The sequence below is a fragment of the Podarcis raffonei genome, chromosome 6, assembly GCF_027172205.1.
Source record: "Podarcis raffonei isolate rPodRaf1 chromosome 6, rPodRaf1.pri, whole genome shotgun sequence".
Taxonomy (NCBI): Eukaryota; Metazoa; Chordata; class Lepidosauria; order Squamata; family Lacertidae; genus Podarcis; species Podarcis raffonei.
This window is the reverse complement of record NC_070607.1, coordinates 19,825,731-19,844,164: the sequence shown is the minus strand read 5'-3', so window position 1 is coordinate 19,844,164 and position 18,434 is coordinate 19,825,731. Positions and strand designations below refer to the sequence as shown.

The 18,434-nt window shown below is 41.0% G+C and overlaps 1 protein-coding gene and 1 long non-coding RNA gene across 9 annotated transcripts in view; one reads left to right on the top strand and one right to left on the bottom strand.

Annotated features, from left to right (window-relative positions):
• The window catches only part of NR5A2 (nuclear receptor subfamily 5 group A member 2), a 113,280-nt gene that overhangs the window by 35,692 nt on the left and 59,154 nt on the right, over positions 1–18,434 (bottom strand). The gene's annotated exons all lie outside the window — the stretch shown is intronic.
• Positions 1–18,434, top strand: part of LOC128415392 (uncharacterized) — a 126,795-nt gene that overhangs the window by 87,869 nt on the left and 20,492 nt on the right. The gene's annotated exons all lie outside the window — the stretch shown is intronic.

Here is an 18,434-nt window from a genome sequence, read left to right as displayed (position 1 = left end):
ATGGGGAAAGGTGCATTTTGTGGAAGTTTATTGTCAGTACACTTTACAACTCACAACAACCAGAATGGTCGATCAAAATGGTGCCTGTGTCATTTTGGAAGATTTGCTTGTGATATGACAGTTTTAAAAATGTCACCAAATGCCAATATTCAGGGGTGCACTTGGTAGCTCAGGCATAATACTGTATTTTTAATAGGTTTATAAAGTTCATTGGGAGGGGGGACTAACAGTGTGAGCCCCACTTGGATTCTCTTTGCATCCAGAAAAGTGTGGCTATTTAATCTTAGGCTGCAAACTGAACCCAACCTACACCAAGCTATGGGAGCTTGTACAGTCAAACCTTTGTTCTCGAACTTAATCTGTTCTGGGAGTCCCGAACTCCTGGAACCGTTCAAAAACCAAGGCACGGCTTCCGATTGGCTGCAGGAGCTTCCTGCACTCAAGCAGAACCCATGTCGGATGTTCGGCTTCTGAAAAATGATTGCAAACCGGAACACTTATTTCCGGGTTTGCAAAGTTTGGGAGTCAATTTGTTCGGCAACTAAGCTCTTCAGGAACCAAGGTTTGACTGTATTGAGGAGAGGTGTCCTTCCACACACTTCAGCTGGCTGAGCCCGTCTCCTGCTGAACATGTGGACAGAAGGTGGTCGTTGGTGTAGCAGGCACACAGCACTCTCCCATGAGTTACAACCACAGTTCAAGGACAAATTTCAGCCAGCTAAAATTATTAGACAAAGGTGGAGAACAGGGTCAGTGAGGGATATGGCCAGGTGTGTGATGTAGGGTGAATTGCAAAGGCCAGATTAGGAGGCTTGAGGGGCCATTTTTGTCCCTTGGTCCCCCGCACCTGTTCTGGATGTTTCCACAAAAGGAGCGAGAGGGAGAGGTAAGTGCACGGCTACCATTTTTGTTGGCAGCAGCCTCTTTACTATCACCAGGGGTTCCCAAATTGTGGTCTGTGGTCCACAAGCTTCACTCAGATGGTACACAGCATGTCTATAGATTTGGAGTTGAAGACAGAAGACAGCACATCTATCACTTTAAATAATCCTATTGGTTTTAATTGTATTTGTCTTGCTTCTTTTATTCTATGGAATTCAACAAAACCAAATATAATACAGAAGAAGCAAGACAAATACAATTAAAAATCGCACGGCACATTGCAAATGCTACAGCTGGCAGAAAAATCATTAAGTGGTCCACCAGGACCCTCAGCAATTTTCAAATAGTCCATGGGGGGAAAAGCTTGGGAAACACTGATCTAGTCTGACCCGCTTGTGAGCCAAGAGAACCTCACATTAATTAAGTTTTGGGAACCTATCCAACTTTCTCTCCTCAAGAACAGATTGACCCTTTGGCCTGGAAGCACCGTGCAGCCAGCCCATCAAGTGACCTACTGGGTTTTGGCAGGATCCAGCGTGGTACACAAAGCAGACAATTTATTACGAACACCCTCTAATATTACTTAGAAGCTGTGCAGCCTTTTGACAATATTGCTGGATGAAAGAAAGAGGAGGGGTACATAGCAGAGGGATATATTACTAAGTCAAAGTGAAGCTTGTGTTATCACAGGAGCAACCTTGCTCAGTCCCCATGCTGCATGTAACCACAATAATTCATTCTTGCTTAGATCACAGAACAAGGCTGAGCCTATATTAAAAAAAGAGCTCCTTTTCACTCTGCCCCAGTTGTATTTATCTCCCATGCCATTTCTAACAAAGTCCCCTGTTATCTGGAAGAGAAGATTGCAGTCGTGCTTTGTTGAAAAAGTAGGAGTTACAGGTCCACAGTGCACCTTTCCCAATTCCCAGAAATGTGTCAGATTGCTTTCAGTTATAGTATTATGTTTGTTCTTCAGCACAGTTTTACTAGAAGGTTTAAAGACAGATTTTAACTGTATTTAAGACTGGTGGGTATTGGTTGGAAACATGTAGAGTTGTCCCATCTACATTCCAAAAATTATCTAGAAACAAAGAGTTGGCTCCAGTGCTAGTCCTATTCAAAGTACACCCTTTAAAATTAATGGACATGGCTAACTTAGGTCCATCAATTAATTTCAATAGGTCCACTCTCGGTAGAACGTAGATGTCTGAAACTTAAAAAAACCAAAATCTTCTGTATCCTGCTAATCTGTACTACCAGGTTAATGACTGCAAAGCATTGGGCTGTAACCTATTAGGTTATAAACATATAATTAAGTGAATGCACACAAGGAGAAAAATGAGGTTTTTCTCCAGCCACAGTCCTGCTCTTGACACCAGTGGCTACCCCATATTGTCTTCTATACATGACTTTTTATAGTGTATAACATGGTATGAACAAGGCTTGAAAAGCCCTAGTACATGTCGAGAACTTTCCCCATAACTCTTTCGATACCCCATCATTGTTTGTTCCTGCGATTTCTAGCTTACACTGCTTTGATTCATGCTCCCAGGGTGGGTCACAACATAGAAGATATACTACAAATCTAAATCACAAACAAATTACAGTCTAGAAGTTAAAAGAGCAAACCAAATTTTGAAACAATCTGTCAGTGTACAGGTGACCTCATTACATCAACTCCATATGAAGGTCTGAGCAAAGAGGTGTATCTTTAGCTGACTTCAAACGTTAAACTATGCACCATAACTATTCTTCTTATTAGACTTTACAGTGATACCTTGGGTTACATACGCTTCAGGTTACATACGCTTCAGGTTACATACGCTTCAGGTTACAGACTCCACTAACCCAGAAATATTGCTTCAGGTTAAGAACTTTGCTTCAGGATGAGAACAGAAATTGTGCTCCGGCGGCACGGTGGCAGCAGGAGGCCGCATTAGCTAGAGTGGTACTTCAGGTTAAGAACAGTTTCAGGTTAAGAACGGATCTCCGGAACAAATTAAGTACTTAACCTGAGGTACCACTGTATTAGTCTTTTTTTGGTGAAGAGGGACAAAGAAGAGAAAAAAATAAACATGCATAAATAGAATCCAGAAAACATTTCTAAAATGAAACATTGGAGAGACCCAAACTGTATCAGCAGCACAATCAAGTTCAAAAATGTGTTGGAGGATGCTGTGCAATGTTGCTAACAGATGTTTCTGGGCATGGTGTTCCAGGGTCACCACAGGGAAAGCCCTAGTTTGTATTAGGCTTAATTTAACTTTGCAACTCAATCAACTTTTCTGAATATTGCCTCCCATTCTATGAATTGTGTTGGGTCTGACCATATTCACAGTTCACAACAAATGCGTTTTAAAGATGCAACACCTGCTTTCAACAAACATCTGTCTCAACCACAGGCAGCAACTCTGGAAGCCAAAAATTCACTTTGCATTGTGGAGTAGGTGCGGGGAGGGGGCTTTTTGAAGGTTCTGAGAGTCATCAGCATGCTATCAAAGCTTACCTTCCCCTCCCAAGCTGGTATCAACTCATTAGCAAGCCAATGCTGTGCAAACAGTGTGAAACAGCAAAGTCAGAATAAACAATCACTGCTCAGCTCCTGCTGTTGTATACAAGGCTCATAAATGTAGCAAAACAGAATTGTAGTTCACAAAACCTTTAGCTCAGCTGGGCCTAACTACACATGACGCTTGCAACCATGTAGCTTTTTTTCTTCTTTATTTAATTACAAGTGTGGGGGGTGATTACTGAGCATAGGAAGACAAGGCTTATCCCTTCTACTCACCATGATCGCCATGAAAATTCTCCTTCACCTTTGTAGTTAGCCCTAGTTAAAAAGGTTGCATGGGCACTAATCTGTGGTGTTAACGTGGAGGTCCTATGTCCACTGTTTGGAAGATCTACATCAGGGATGGCTAGTCTGTGGCCCTCCAGATATTGCACTCCCAACTCCCATCAGCCTCTGCCTTCAAGACAAATGGGCAGGAATGCTGGGAGTTGTAGTTCAACATCAGCTATAGGGTCACTGGTTTGCCATCCTGGTCTACGTGGGAAAGGGCACTGTGAATCTAATGTAGCTGCTTCACGGAACAGCTACCACATTGTTATTATGATATACAAAAGCAGCTATATATTGAATCTATGCTATATCTCATTCAATATTAAGTCAGTAAAGAGTCCTCTCCAACTCAGCAACCTGGATTCAGAATTCTACTGATTTAGGTAGAAGAAGAAAATACGGTATAGTAAATGCAGAAAAGTCTAGGTATGTTGGTGTGGAGATGACTATGTTGAAATCTGTTGGGTTAAAAGCCCATTGCAAATGAGCTTTCCAACGTGGATTTGCAGACTAACTTAACTATTGATAAGGAGTTTTCTTATGCATGTGGGAGAAGAGTGTCATCATTTGTATTTCCCTAATGCAGCTAAGTCTACTTTGTGTTCTTTGCTCCTCAAAAGGCAGCCATCGCTCACACCCTCTCTAAAGAACAGCACATCTGTGGCAGCTTCTCTTCCCAGCACTGTCTTTGTATATATGCAGTTCTGCTGGCTTTGCAAAATAGAGGCAACAGAAAGGCTTGATAGAAGGAATGTATAAGAGAGAAGCAGGTAACAGCCAGTGAAAGGAAGTACAAGAAGCACTGAAGGCTTGGTGTTGGATATGGTACATTGACAAATGAAGGAACATTGGCAGAAGACCATCAGATGCACTGTGGTGTCAGTTTACTCATTGTTTGAAAACCTACATGTCCAAGCTACACAGACTCAGGCTTTTTGGAATGTGTTCCCAGAGAATTCTGCTGGAATTTGGCAAGGACTTCAGTAACACACAGCATCAAGTCTCAGTTGATACTGAAACCCAAAAGCATGTTATCAATTGTGGTTAGAGCTAAGTCTATCTCAGAAATGTTATTTCAGAAATGTTAGTTACTCATCTGAAAAATTAAAAAGAATAAAAAAACCTTTGTAGTAGTGTTATCAATGAGGGAGGGTAGACCAATACAAAAGCCATTTTTTACCAGCAATAGCAAACAACATTGGCAACAACACTGATAAAAAATTCACACAGAACATATTGAAATATTCAACAAGCACAGTTCCATTTTCCCTGTTTATTTTTGATGATCTAATTTTGAGAATGGAACATCGTGCAGTTATAACTGCACTTTACGTTGTTATCAAGTATAGTGGTACCTCGGGTTACATATGCTTCAGGTTACATACGCTTCAGGTTACAAACTCTAACCCAGAAATAGTGCTTCAGGTAAGAACTTTGCTTCAGGATGAGAACAGAAATCGTGCTCCGGTGGCGCAGCGGCAGCAGGAGGCCCCATTAGCTAAAGTGGTGCTTCAGGTTAAGAACAGTTTCAGGTTAAGTACGGACCTCCGGAACGAATTAAGTACTTAACCCGAGGTACCACTGTACTACAGAATTTTGGTGCATACCAGATGTTTATATGGGACTTGGATTCAATGGAGCAATCACCGAAGTGGAAAGCACTTTTGCCATGCCTTGTGGTTCTAGTTTTTTGCTGCATCAGTTGTGATCCTATATTGCATCAAACCCTCAGCCTGTCACTCTGGTGCCATTAAAATAGATGAGTGTTTCAGTGTTCCATCAGGTGGGGCAGAGTACTCACTGCGAATTTTCTTTGGGTGCATTGCAGTGGCAAAACCATGTTAACATGGAAATGCAAGGGAGGACCAAGTCACATGCCACCCAAGTGGTTGTGCTGCATCCATGCAGTGCTAATAATAATAATAATAATAATAATAATAATAATAATAATAATAATAATTTATTTTTACCCCGCCCTTTGTGCTATATCATGCTACAGTGCACTAGCACTGCCTGTAGAAAGGAATCATGTGATTCAAGTCACTCAGGCCAGCACTGCCCCTGCCTTGGAGTCTATCAGCCATGTCAATTGGCTGACCCACAATTCTCCTTCCTGAATTTTTTAGCACAATTATGACAGGACAAGCAGAAGGGACTTGGATCAAGGCCCATTGGTCAGAGCGAGTCCCAGGAGCAGGACTCAAGGCAAATGACTAACTTATACTCTCAAGCATGTCTTCTTTGCCAGTGTTCTTCAACCTTGGGTCCCCAGATGTTGTAGTAAGTGGGTCAAGGCGATACATATGGGAACCAGGATCACAGTGGGCTGGCAGGGATGAACATCCAGACCATAGCGGTCAGCATGGAGCCCTAAAGCAACACTCCTACTATAGCCAGCCTGCGTATCCCCAGAGACTTGCTGAATAACCCCAGAAGCTTGTAGATAGTCAACAAGCAGTTTATGAGACTGAGGCATTGGTAAACCTGTGGCCCTCCATATGTTGTAGGACTGCAACTGGCCATTGGGCATGCTGGCTAGGGCTGATGTGAGTTGGAGTTCAACAACGTGGGGGGGGGCCCAGGTTCCTCATTCCTCCTCTAGATAAGGTTACCAGACATCCCTATTTCCCGGGGACAGTCCCTGGATTTACAAATCAGTCCCCATACAAAATCTGTTGAAGTTAAAAAGTGTCCCCAGATTCATTGAAAAAAATCTGATAACCTTAGAATAAACACCATTGTTTGACCTAAGGGCTTGATTTGGACACTCATATGATCAATGGTGAGCAGCCACACCATTCCATCCATTAGCACACACAACTAAGGTCCAGATACATGGATGCCAAACAACTACAAGCTGTCATTAGTCCAACCTTTCCTTACAAAATGCTTAGGTAACCTGCGGAGTAGAGCCAACTTCCCCCAAGACAGCTTATCCTCCTCCTACCACCGCCTCCTTCCAGTGTGCTAATATTCAACAGGGTTTCTGAACTCCCGAAGAGTAGACAAATACAAGTTCTCAGCATTTCACACAAACCCACAGATGACTTCTAAGTGGGAAAGAAAATAAGGTCATCACTAGATATTTGCATTATTCAAAGCATCAAACAGAGTACCTGGCACTTAAAAATTGGCTTTTATGGGACTTGGGGTGGAATTTTTTTTCTATTTTTTGCTTTGCATGCTAGATCACATGTAGGTTATTCATGTTTGACACCCAGCATCATTTCTGATGAATTATAAATGTAATTTCCAGGGTTTTTCCTTTTTTGTTGTTAAAAAGGCAGGTTTTTTAAGATTTCTGCTGAAAATTATACCGGTAACGCAGGACCTATTCTTTATCAAAGAGATTACAAGTGTTGTTCTGTAGAAATGCTCTGCAAGCATTCTCCTGAGAGCTGCGTCCTGAAAGCTCTTTCTCTGTCATGTTACTCTTTCCTAGCTCAGTAATTCCACTTACGTCAACAATGGAACCACAAATGTTTATGTGAAATTATGAAATAATTTCAGATGAATTAGAGCTGTGAATTACATAAACAAGAGAGTTATGGGGTATGTAGCTCTTGTTGACTTTTCATCATTAAAAAATGCTTGAATGTTTTCCATGCAATAACAAAATGAAATGAAAATTATGCATAAAAAAAGAGCGTGTTACAGGTAAGAGCTCTAGCCTCACCTTTTCCTGATTTGCTAGTTATCTGTGTACAGGGAGATCACTGTAGTCACATAGTGCCAGGAGGAAATATAGCAATGGTACTAGTCTATTCTGCTTTGGTCAAATCTCACCTGGAACACCTGTGTCCAGTTCTGGGCACCACATTTTAATATATGCACAAACTGGGATGTCTCCAGAGAAGGTCAGCAAAAATGGTGAGATGCCTGGAGACTAGGTTGAAAGAGTTTGGGGTTTTTAGCCTGGAGAAAAGATCATTTAAGAGGTGATATAAACAGCTACCTTCAAATATTTCAAATATTAGAATTCAAATATTCAGGTAGATGATGGAACAAATTGATTTTGTCATTCCAGAGGGTAGGACCGAAAGCAATGGGATCAAATTACAAGAAAAAGGGTCTAGACTAAACTTTAAGGAAAGAGTGGTACAGACTGCAGAAGAAAGTGGTTGGAGATTTTAAAAAAGACTTTTTTTGAAAAAAGATGGACTTTTAAACAGAGGCTGGATGGTCAATTATTAGGAATTCTGTAAAAGTAGATTTCCTGTGTTGGTAATGACCTTTGAAATTCCTTCCAATACTATGATTCTAAGTTAACTGCCTCAGCGGTTGTGTCATTTAGCTCTCAATTCATATACTGGTAATATGTTGTGGATTCCGGCCGTAAAATAAACTGAAAGAGACTGTCAGGATTTAGGCTGATTTGGTCCTATATAGTGATGAAACAAACTGCTGAAGTTGTTTCTAGTCTATGAAAGTTGGTGCCATAATAAATTAATAAATCTAAGGTATTCGTCACTGGACATTTTTTATTTTTAAAATTGAAATCTAATTAAATAAAATAAGAAAATCCCACAGTCATTTACTACAAGTCATCTTAACTTTTGCCTGTCATATGCAAACAATAAAATAGGCTTAATTATTGTTTCATCATGTCTAACAATGTACTTTGTCTGTTTATTTCAGTATAGCATGAAATCAGAACTGGGTCAAATGAGGTTTATTTACAATCCTGGGTGTTCTAGGGTCTCTGCACAATCTACACTGACATATGCCTGAGAACAGGCTAGGGGTGAGGGTGCGAGAGAATTTTAAAATACCAGTGATGAATTTATTCTGAATATATTGTTTCAATGATTACACGATAGACATCAATAGACTATGAATGCGTTTGACTGAATTCTCTGTTGACACCACAGGTCACTAGTGTTTTGTCTTTACAAATATTATTCAGTGGTCTCTTGCTTGGCAATTTATCAAGTGCAATCATATCACTGTTCCTCACTGCTATTTTTCAAGCTGGAGTTGGTTTCAATAAATTATGTAAAGTTTGCCTTAAGTTCTCACTGGAAATTTCACAAAAACTAAAGAATGTGGATTGCTAGAGTGTAGATTGTGTGTGTGTGTGTGTGTGTGTGTGTGTGTGTTTATGTGCAGGCAGTGTACCCAGGCCTGAATATGTAGAAACATTTAGAAGTATATGCATGTGTTGCTCTCCTCACATTACTTGTTTAAAAAACATATACTCCCCACGTATCATTTTTACATTTGAAGGCACAAGGGTGGTTTTTCAAAACAGTAAGAGGAGCAGCCCTAAGTGGCAGTTTAGAGTGTTATTCACAATGTAGAAAACAACTTTTTGTTGGCGTTTAATAAAATATTTACAATATGTGGATTTCCATAAATACACTACAGTTGAAACTGTGCTGTTTACTTCCTTAATTATAATCAATACATTATATATGAAGCATTATGTCTGGAACATTTATGAATGAACGTGTATGTGAACAGTTTAATTTTTGATCAGCTGATCCTCAGATATTTTGCAGCTGGGAATGCAACTCAAAAAATTAAATAGTATGTTATCATTTTTAACCTAGCTTCTTCCTTGCCGGGTCCCTTGATTCACATCTTGTGGAAATTAGATATTTTCCATTATGGCTGTGGAGACTGAGGCAAAGCAGATACTCAAGTATAGCACCTCAAGTCATTATTGTGTGTATGTGTGTGTGTGCATGCATACACACACAAATACACACACTTTAAAACAAAAGCAAAGGGGCAAAGAACTTACAACAGACTATATAGCTTGGATGCAAATGTGCTCTGTTCCTGACTAGCAAATGAGTACTGCTGAGAGGTATAGCGCAGTTGGTAGACCATGAGACTCTTAATCTCAGGGTCTTAGGCTTGGGTGAAAAATTCCTGCATTGCAGGGGGGTTGGACTAAATGATCTTCATGGTCCCTTCCAACTCTTCTATGATTCTAAAAGTGACCCCTGATCCAGAAATGTTCTTCCATTTACAAAAGCCCTTTTTGCAAGACTTCGTACGAGCTCTTTGTCAATACTTTGTTACAGACCAATGGTGTTTAAATGCTACAACCTGTGTCTTCGATTATTCACCATGTTTCTCAGATACACACATTTGTACATTATGCCATTGCTAGAAATCTTCCAGTAGCTTGCGCAACAGTTCATGGACCCATAGTAATATATTTACTCTTTCCACTCACGGTTCTGTGGTCCAGCCTTATGTTGTGTTTCAGTTTGAAAGGTAGTAAGGAAGGATATGTGTTTAACAAGGCTAGCTGCCGATTCTCAGTTGATCTGCCTTTTACCCAATTAACTAGGGAAATAATTTATTATACACAAATAACTGTCCATACTATATTAACTGCATTGCAATTACCGTATATACTCGAGTATAAGCCGACCTGAATATAAGCCGAGGCACCTAATTTTACCACAAAAAACTGGGAAAACATATTGACTTGAGTATAAGCCAGTTCACCACACCACAAATCTCCTGGTGGGCCAGAGTGCGTGTGTGTGTGCGCACATGCACACATGGCAGAGGGGGCTTCTCTCTCCCCCCCCAGCCCCTCCCGTCCCCCTACCTACCCAAGAGGGAGAGGCTGGTGGTGGCAGTGGCGGAGGAACAAGCAGCCCAAAATGTCTGCTTTCAGGCTGCTCATTCCTCCTCCTCTGCCGCCGACAGCGGCAAGGGTGGTGGTGGAGGAAGGAGCAGCCCGAAAGGACCCTCACTCAAGTATAAGCCAAGGGGGGCTTTTTCAGCATAAAAAATGTGCTGGAAAAGTCAGCTTATACTAGAGTATATACGGTAATTACATATTGCATTGCGCTACCATAGGTGCTTTATTGAAATACTATTTTCCTTCTGTGTTTGCTTTTTGCAAGGTTTCAGAGGGTTTTCCTAGGGTTTTTTTGTGTGCTAATTTTGGGGTCAAAATCCTGTGGTCAAGAACGCATTGGACACTTCAGGTCAATTTTTATTCTTTTGTACACCCTCCTGGAAATTTAGGTTGAAGGACAGGTAAGAAATACATTAAATAAAATAAAATGAATATAGTATCTCAAGCTTGGTCTACACATGCAGCAGAATAAGGAGATGGAATACCCAGGTGGATGAGTGGCATCTTCCAATTTAGGCTACAAGTGAGGAATGCTAATTGTGAGCATTTTCTTATAAAAACCTGCAAGCAAAATGCACAGACACACACTCTCTCCCTGCTATGCTAATTTTATATGTACAGAGAGTTCTTTTTTATGCTGGGGAGCATTAAAAAATTTGAGGGGCTACAGTCCATTTGATCACCTCAGGCCTCTGCCACCTTATTCCATCCCATGCATAGTCCGGTTTCAATAATACTGACAACTACCATGTAAAAGAAGTCAATACTGTAGTATGTTCACTATATTACAAATCTGTAGCTTAAAGGGAGTGGTGGTGGTGGTTGCCTTTTAATAACTTAGAAGGGGTTCACAGTAGAGGCGAGATTTGAACTTCCTGCTTCAGTGGTTCAAAGTTCAGTTCTCTTGAACACTCCACTCCATTAGCCTCACTTTACAATTGGCTGCGATATCCCATTCACAGAGTGAGAAAAGCGAAGGTAGCCTTGTTGTGAAGGGGTAGTAGCAGTCAATACTCTGTGTGTATATGTGTGTGTGTGTGTGTGTGTGTGTGTGTGTGTGTGTTTGCAATGCTGGAAATGGGAAGCATACTCCATTCAAAGAACTTTTTGTAAAAGAGAAACATTTCCAAAATGTTTTTGTTGTTTCGTTTTGCTGGAGTAAGGGGCAAATACAGTGGTACCTCAGGTTACATATGCTTCAGGTTACATACGCTTCAGGTTACAGACTCCGCTAATCCAGAAATAGTACTTTGGGTTAAGAACTTTGTTTTAGGATGAGAACAGAAATCGTGCTCCAGCGGCGTGGCAGCAGCAGGAGGCCCCATTACCTAAAATGGTGCTTCAGGTTAAGAACAGTTTCAGGTTAAGAACGGACCTCCGGAACGAATTAAGTACTTAACCCGAGGTACCACAGTATACATTGCTAGCATTTACCCTCAAATGACTTGAAATCAGTAGCTCTACTGATTGTGCTATGTGCCATAAGTGTCAAATTCACAAAGTGGGGGGGGGGGGAGTCCCAGGCCACTTATGAATCTCCCCCAAAGAAAAACTGTTGCCGAGAGAGAGAGAGAGAGAGAGAGAGAGAGAGAGAGAGAGAGAAGATATCTGTTTGCATAAACATTGCATATGCTAATGTCTTTGGCCATTCATTGGCCTGCATGCCCACATGCATGGGTGCTGTGAGCCAGTCAACAGCTGCACATCTTTACACTACTAACTTTAGCACTGCTGCCTCTAGCACTCCCGCTTCTCAGTTGCCATTCAGCGGTGGTGACCATCTCTGCACCACCGCATCAGCCACCACTGAACTTGGCTCTGTTTCTTATTGCTTCTGGGAAAACATATATGCAGGCCAATTCCGCTGTTGCGTTTGACTGACAGCCCGCTTCTAGAGTTCACTTCTTAGCTGAGGCTAAGAAGAAGAAAAAGCTGGCCTGCTTAAGGATTAACCCCTCCCCGCCCACAGCATACATTAAATGCTGTCAGTGAATTCAATCAGAACTTGCTATTCCAGGAACTCAGTACTCCAGAGGCCTCTGCGGGGATGCAAAATGGTACAGCTTGCACTCCTGGATTTGGCCTGTCGCTACCACACAATTATTGGGCCAGTGATCCCACAGCAGCAGATGCCAGGCATTTTCCTACTCAGCGACGCGGACTTATAAAAAATATTGGGGGGGCCCGGGAAAGCTCATGAATAATAAATAAGCTCATGAATATGCAAATAAAGTGGCGCCGCCTCCTCGTGAGCGAATAGGGGAGAGCGTGCTGCGCCTATTAATCAGCTCCAAAGGAAATTGGGTGGAGCTTTTGCTCGGGAGGGAGGGCAGGAGGCATGCAGCCCGCCCCCCCTGTGCATTTTGGGCTGGGGGAGGGGCGGCGATGGCGCTCTGCTGGAGGGGCGCCGGAGATTATTGGGGGGGCGGAGCCCCCCCAAACGAATTTTTGAGGGGGCTCGGGCCCCCTCAAGCCCCATGGAGTCGGCGCCTATGTTCCTACTATAAAATTGCATATGGGGAGGGAGGCAATGTACATTGCCTGTTAGAACTGTGACCTCTGGCATCAAAAACCTTGCATAGGTTTCTAGCTCTCGTTAACAGAGATACATAGGAAAATATGGCTTCAAAAATGTCAATGCATAGGATAGACCTTCTACAGTGACTCATGCTCTTGTAACCTCTGAACTGGATTACTTCAGTGCATTGAATGTGGGGCTGCCCTAGAAGACAAATAAGAAGCTTCAGTTGTGTACAGTGCTGCTTCCAGAATGTCAATTAGCTGGAATGAATAAATAAATAAATAAATAAATAAATAAATATTTTATTTATACTCCATCCTCCCCGGCTGAGGCTCAGGGCGGCTAACACCAAATATATAATACATTAAAAACACAAAATCAAACGATTAGTTTAAAATACAGTTCGAAATCAAAATAAAATTAAGTGGGAACACATGAATCATAACCGTAGGGGTAAGGAATTAAAAGTTCACCAGGCCTGACCACCCGTGCTGATCCCATATGGGCTGATAGAAAGAGCCAAGGAAACCACTTACATACAGGGTCCCATAGAAAGAAGGGGGTCAGACTGGGCCCGGACTGAAGGCCTGGCAGAACACTCCGTCTTGCAGGCCCTGCGGAAAGATGTCAAATCCCTCAGGGCCCTGGTCTTTTGCGACAGAGCGTTTCACCAGACTGGGGCCAGGGCTGAAAAGGCTCTGGCCCTGGTTGAGGCCAGTCTAACCTCCTTGAGGCCCAGGACTTCCAAAGTATTATTGTTTGTGGACCGTAAGGTCCTCCATGGGGCGTACCAGGAGAGGCGATCCTGTAAATGCGAGGGTCCTAGGCCGTATAGGGCTTTAAATGTTAAAACCAGCACTTTAAACCTAACCCTGTACTCCACTGGGAGCCAGTGCAGCTGCCGTAGCACTGGATGAATGTGGAGTCTTGCTGCGGCGTTCTGCACCCGCTGGAGTTTCTGGGTCAACTTCAAGGGCAGCCCCTTGTAGAGCGAATTACAGTAAACAAGCCTGGAGGTGACTGTCGCATGGATCACTGTGGCGAGATCAGGGCGAGAAAGGTAAGGGACCAGCTGCTTAGGACAGCGGAGGTGGAAAAATGCCGCCTTTGCCGCAGTTGCAACCTGCGCCTCCATAGAAATCATGTTACCTAGATTCTGAAAGAGCTAGATTGGCAACTTCTGAGCCCAATTCCAGGTTTGGCTGCTTATTTCTTAAAAGCCCTGAATGGCATGGTACTCAAGCACCTGAAGAAACACTCCCTATACCAGCCTGACCATGAGGGGGAACTATTGTCTGTGAATTAAGTCATAACATGGGAGAGGGCCTTCTCTGGGGTGGCAGCATATCTGTAGACTGCCCTCTGTTTAGCAGCAAGACCATCACTAACCCTGCCAATCATTTTGGCAACAGATCAAGAGTTATTTATTTGCTTGGGTATTTTAAGTGTTTTGCTGTTCTGCTTTGCTCCTGTTGTTTTGTTCTAAGCTGCCTCCATTTCTTCTGCTGTGGGGTTTTATTGTTTGATAATTTTATTGTACGGTTCATTTATATTATGTGTTGTCCTGCCACCCTGGTATCTATATAGATGAAGGATGGGTTTTTAATATTTCAATAAATTATAATAAATAGGAAACAAGACAATTAAAGGATATCCTAATACATTGTTCCTCTGCTCATGTGAGTCTGAAAGGCCAGTTGACACAATAGTTTTCTTTCACAATTAGCAGCCACAGATGTGCTGGAGAAATGTGAGAAGAGAGCGCATATGAACTGGTGTTTCAGAAATACAGCCAGCATTTGCATGGCATCACCAATATGCATTTTAGTTTGATGCATACAACTAAAATATTAAAATTAACTCATTGGCTCTCGATGTATTTCCTTTGTACGTTTCAGAAACTACTAAGTTGTCACAGCTTTTGCAGAACTAACCAAAATTAAACACTAAAATATCAGTGTGTCTTGCTTGTAGTGAATGTAAATCAAATCAAGGTCTTCTATGCTGCAACACTTTTACATGTAGGTTATTCAAATGCAGTAGTAAAAGCCTCTGCTACTCTTGACCCAAGCAGAATCCTAAGGATCAGAAATCTATCAATCATTTTCCACACTGGAGCTAATCAATCTACAAAGCGAAGTGCCAATGAACTATTAGATCATTGCAATGAAGTATGGAGATTGATTTTATCCCAGAGCAACTGCATTAACAGACCGGTAAGAGAGTGACCTCTGCCCTGCAGTGCAAATTATCTGCAGTACTGCAAACCACGTGTCTGAATGAAGACCTCAGGTTACTGCTTTTAATAAATCTGTTTTATTGTTGAGAAGTACATGTAAAGATAAAAAAGGATCAGCAGAAATACTAGTGTGGATCAGCCTGAAAATGGCCATAGATAAATACTAGCTAGACCTAAATGCACACTTTTACCCATAAGTTACTGTGTGTGTGTGACTGTGCTTGCTGTTCTCCTGTGGCTGTCTCCTAACCCATTCTTGTAGGGGTTTTTTTTAAAAAAAAACAAGCACAAAAGAAGATGTAATTTTTATTAATATTGCAAATAATTAAATGATAAAAATAAAAAAGGGAAAAAAATGTAAGCTTGAATGATGTTATTGGGGAGTGGGGGAAGCTCCTGAAAATTTCCATATGGATAAAACTGTGATGTCAGATAACAACTGTGTTTCTTACGGTTCTGCTGAGTTCACACAGCTCCGAGTGACTATAGAAACATAACAGCCCTCTTCCCTTGAGTATTGCGAGCATTAGTACCAAGGCTAATTTACTAATTTAAAAAGAAAAAATGCATTTTAATAATATAACAAAAGTAGCGCAATACAAGCATATTATTTCAGACCCATAAGCAGAGACTGGGACATTCCTTATGACATTCCTAAACATCAGCCTGAATAGCTAAAGCTAATATATAGTTTTGCATATTTCACCATGAACGTAAAATAATAAATGAATTAATACAGATCCTAGTTTCACGTACATACATATTGCTTACATATATATATATATATATATATATATATATATATATATATGGATGCATGCATATATATGGATGCAGATAGATAGATAGATAGATAGATAGATAGATAGATAGATGATAGATAGATAGATAGATAGATGATAGATAGATATGAGTAACCTATCACTAGGTTCACACAAGGAAGCCCTGAGGGCCCACCAAAACATATTAGTCCACTTCCTTGGGGGGGATCATGATCATTAGTACCAAGGCTTAAAATTTACTAACTTTTAATGGGATCTGATCCAAAAATCAATTGATGCAAAAAACAACAACACCCCAACCCTACAACAGAATGGATTTCCTGAGCCCAATCTGGGTGTAAAGGCTTTACATGTGTCTAAATGGCAATTAAGTATGCTCCCACAGAAGTTTGCCACTAAAACCATGCACATCTGTAGATAGCATAATAATTTTTACACATTAACTACTGCAACATTGAAAGCTCAACATGCAATGGCTCATACAAATATTTAAAAGCACAACCACAAATGAACAATTTTGGAGCTGCTCATCAGAATCATAAACCATCATCTAAGTCCTGGGTTTATACCTTCAATGAAAATTAATGTCAGACCCAGCTCTTTAATCCTTGACAACAAGCCCAAATTGTGTTCAATGGGAACGGATCTTCTATTTGCTTAGATCAGTAACTCTGCCCTGGAAGTTTGTAACAGGGCTATGCTAGGGAGTATGGCATCATCTACTATGGCCCATTGGTGCAAGGAGGTTTGGTCTTCATGCATTAGTCAAAACTATTGGTAGTAACAGGCTAAATCCCCACAAGCATTCCTTAGGTCACCAGTTCAAAACCCACCATGGATTGCGTTTCTGTTTTATATTTATTTTTTCAACTTATATTTTTGTGTTTCTTAGTATTTCCCTTCCATTTGAGATCTCTAACGAATACACCTCTTGTGTATAAAATACCATCTTTAATACTGTATTTTTATTAAAGCAAAATGTCTTTATCCTTCAGACTATAATTGAATCAATGAATTAGAGGAAGGTTACTAAAAAGGATTAATGCATTTTTAATGACACAGAATGATATAACTTCTGTTTTTCACTAAGAATAATGGCAGATCTATCAGCTTTGTACAGATAAGAGCTTGGTGAGTTTATCTGAAAGCCTGCATAATGGTTCTAATTTAGTTTTAACTGAAAAAAAAAAGCCGTAGACATCCCATTTAGCTTAACAATTCATTGTTTATTTATATGATCTTTCCTTGTGACCAGTTCACATGCCTAAGCGAAGAAATGATAATTTGTTTAACAAATATACATTATTTATTCCCCTTATATGCATTTTAAGATACCACTCTTGTAGAATCAAGATATAAATGTTGAGATCCTTAGACAACACTATAGGGATCTGTATTTGAACTCTTGGGTTATCACACAAGAGACCACTGTGCAGTAATAATGAAAAAATATCTCAATTTGTATTTGACTCTGATCCCTCATTGTCCTTACACAGACTGCATAATATATTTTTCTACAATATCTTTTGCTGATGCAGACTGAGTTGAATAGCAGACTTTCATTAGAATTACAATATTAGTATTTATATAGCACTTTTGAGCGTTCAGTTCCAGTGTAGTATCTCAACATTCCTTTGAACAACTCATAAGATATGTTAGTGTCTGCTGCAGTACTGGGAGAACTGAGGTTGATCAGTAATGGCTTGCCAAGGGACACCTAATGAACTGCCAGCTGAGGCACAATTGAACTGGTTTGATCCCAGTTTGCAATCCTGATTAGGAAGGATGCTCAGATCATAGTTTGCCAGTTCACATATCACAGCAAATGGGCGTTTGGTTGAAACAAGAGGTAATGAATTAAGTCATGCATGTGTGATGAGGGGAGGAGATAGAATGAGAAGCAAGCACCTTCCTCATTCATGATTTTCCTTCCCACGGTTTGGAGGATTGTCTGAATGCAACAATTGAGATGAAACTTCCTTTTGTGTGTAAAATAACCAGTATGTGGCATCCTTGAGCAACTGCCGGAGTCTCAACAGAGCCCTATTATTACACCTTTTAAAAAGCATGAAGCAGTGGGGAGCTGCCATTTTAATTTCCCACAATGCCCCACAGTGATACTGCTGCTGTCACGAGCTGCTACCAGGACCCAACAAAATAGAAGGAGGCTCACCTGAGAGCAACTTCCCCCTCCCACAAAACCTGAAGTTTACCCTGAATACAACAGGCCTTCATGGAAAAAAAAAATACCCAAGAGATTTGATATAATCATTCTGACTTTTAAAAATGTATTTATCATTGTGCAAATTATAGTTATTTAAACTGACAGCCATATAGCATTATATTAACTTTGTATATTATGGAGGAATAATTACTGGCAGTTTGACCATTCTGAGCACTTACTCTTTTGGTAAGTGAACTTATAAAGAGTCCTTACTTGTCTGCAGAGAGGTTTCAACTGAAATCTGGGAGAATTGCATTCTCCAGGGGTCCCCAGACCCTGTACTGCAGCACAATACAATCACTAGCCAGAGCAAAGCAGTTGACTTCAGTGGCTGGCT